Source organism: Penaeus vannamei, chromosome 16, assembly GCF_042767895.1.
Source record: "Penaeus vannamei isolate JL-2024 chromosome 16, ASM4276789v1, whole genome shotgun sequence".
In the NCBI taxonomy this organism is placed as follows: Eukaryota; Metazoa; Arthropoda; class Malacostraca; order Decapoda; family Penaeidae; genus Penaeus; species Penaeus vannamei.
In genome coordinates, this window is record NC_091564.1 from 34,839,270 (window position 1) to 34,841,769 (window position 2,500).

General features: G+C 43.3%; 1 protein-coding gene across 2 annotated transcripts in view; it reads right to left on the minus strand.

Moving 5' to 3' along the window:
• LOC113802440 (multiple inositol polyphosphate phosphatase 1) overlaps positions 1–2,500 on the minus strand; it is a 20,609-nt gene that overhangs the window by 2,567 nt on the left and 15,542 nt on the right. The window lies entirely within an intron of this gene.

The window sequence follows — 2,500 nt, forward strand, 5'->3', positions numbered from 1 at the left end:
GAGGTGGTAGTGGTTTTTATAGAGGAGAATAAACATGGTGATGATAAGGTATAGGGATTATGAAGATGATGTTAATAGCTATTATGCTTTTGATAATATCAAGTATAATTATTTTGATAAAGAAGATAATAGTGAGGATGATTATGATCAATAACAGATGATAAGAAAGTAATTAACGAATTTTGCGATACGTTAAATATATACAATTATATCCTGAATTTCAACTACATTGCAAATATTTGTCATGCACTTTAATATTTTTGCAATAAAAGATCTATCAATCTCAATGTTGATGTGTAGGGCGCTGGTTATCGCATATCACGCATATATGGTTGGTTGCTGGGGATGGGGGTAAGGATTACTGTATAAGTGGTAGTGGTTGAGTTGTGAATTGGTCCTGTGATCCTGCAATACCGCAATTTAAGTCTCATTTTTTGTGAGGGAATTTGTCGAAGGCTTTGGCAGAGTCGAGCAGTATGGTATCCACTTGTTTCGTGTCACTTCTGTCAAGTTATCGGGCAATGTCATAATTGGTTGTGATTAGTTGAGTCTCATATCATCATTGAGGCCGAAAGTCTGTAAAGATGGGAGTGTCAATATGGTTTATAATTTTTGTGTATTATTTTTCTAAGCGATGGGGCAATAGTTTTACAGGTCGCCTGTCTTGAAAAGGTCGGTGATATTCGCGCAAAACCAGTCTACAGGTAGGATGCTTGAGGTGAATAATTAGGTAAAAATAGATTATAGGACAGGGGCAAGGGCAGGGGCGCAGGACTACAGGAATAAGGCAGAGGTTTGGTCAGGTCCAGTGGCTTTGTTTGCGTCTTGTGTTGTCAGCAGTTTCAGGATGTCATTAGTCGAGATGTCAAGCGGAGGTATTAAAGGGAAGGCGTTATCTGGTATGTCTGGCTGCGGGCACCGAGAAACTCTTATCTAAGACAAAGAGTACTCAGACGTCTGCAACAAGATTACCAGTTGTTTGCGGACAACTCTTGGCTCATACATACAGCCAGAGTCTTGATACGCTTTCAGCTAAAATAATTATTGCTTGCCAAGGGCATGGACTCCCCTCACCCTGACTACAAAGAACCCCCGCCGTGGGCAAACGAAATTATCAAATTCTCAATTCTAAATCTTACAATGAGAAAAGCTCAATATTCCATGCCTAGTCTAAAGGCACAAGCGCAAAGGGTCATTAATCAAATAACTCCTCCGGGTAGCATAACATACTACACGGACGGATCTGTAGATCCCATAAACTATACTGCAGGCGCCGGCTTTGCAACAAAGGATACCACAGCATTCATTAGGATCACTGACAATGCCTCAACGCTCCAAGCTGAAACGGTTGCGATCATGGAAGCCCTGACACACGCGTCCCTAAGGGCAGGACACGTTGTCATTCACACAGATTCAAGAGCAACTATTGACAGCTTACAGCATAGCATGCCCCTTGACAACATCTACCTCTTGACAACAGTACTAACCATAGCCCAAAGAATCCTCAGTCAAGGTAGAAGAATTATCATTAACTGGGTCCCAAGCCACATCGGCATACACGGGAACGAGCTTGCTGACAAACTAGCTGAAAAGGGCAGGGGTATGCCCCCATCCTCCATGATCGTTAAACCCAGCCGAAGGGGACTAAGCCAAAGAACCAAAGCCACAGCGTGTGCGGTCCTCCTGGGAGCACATAGAGAAAATATCACAAACTCGCTCGCTGCTAAGTGGTACTATGAGCCACTGGCCCTTCCTCCAAACACAAAAAGAGGTACCGAAGTCATACTATTCAGACTAAGACTAGGTTACCAATGCGCTTGGCAAATTATTGACAATGAGACTGCCATGTTATGCAAACACTGCGGCGAGTCTAACGCCACCCTGTTACATTACTTGCAGAATTGTGTACACACACAATTTCTGAGACAGGGACCACCCACCACAGCCGCCGGGCTGGTAAAACGGGTCAGTAACATGCTTACTACGTGGCAGCTGGATCGCTTGCTCGCAATTCAGCGACCACGATAAGCATGCAGTTCAAAGAAACCACGAGTTAACTAGAAATAGTTAACACAGGCCGGGCCATTCCAGAGAAAAGGCCCGGGCGAAGCATGACTTCGCAAATCTAACTGAACTGAACTGGTATGTCAGGTGTATTGGCGTCTTCGTGTGTGTAAACGGATTGAAGTGCGTGTTGAGTAAGCGTGTTTTATCTTCTCGGTCGGTCACATGAATGTTGTTGGTGTCTTTGGAGGCTGCAGTTGCCTTAGTGTCTTTTAGAGAGTGTTTTGGGTTGTTTCTGACATTGTTTGCGAGGTAAGTGTACATGCTCGTCTTCCGCTTTCTTTTTTTTTTTTGTTTGGAAAATGTTTTTTGGAAGTATTTGGTATCATTGCAATTTTCTGGAGTGTGAGTATGGTGTGTTTAAGACTATCCCAAGTACAAGTGAAGACTCTTGTGTGGGGATCTGTACAAAAGTAGCTCATGCTGTAGTTAATGA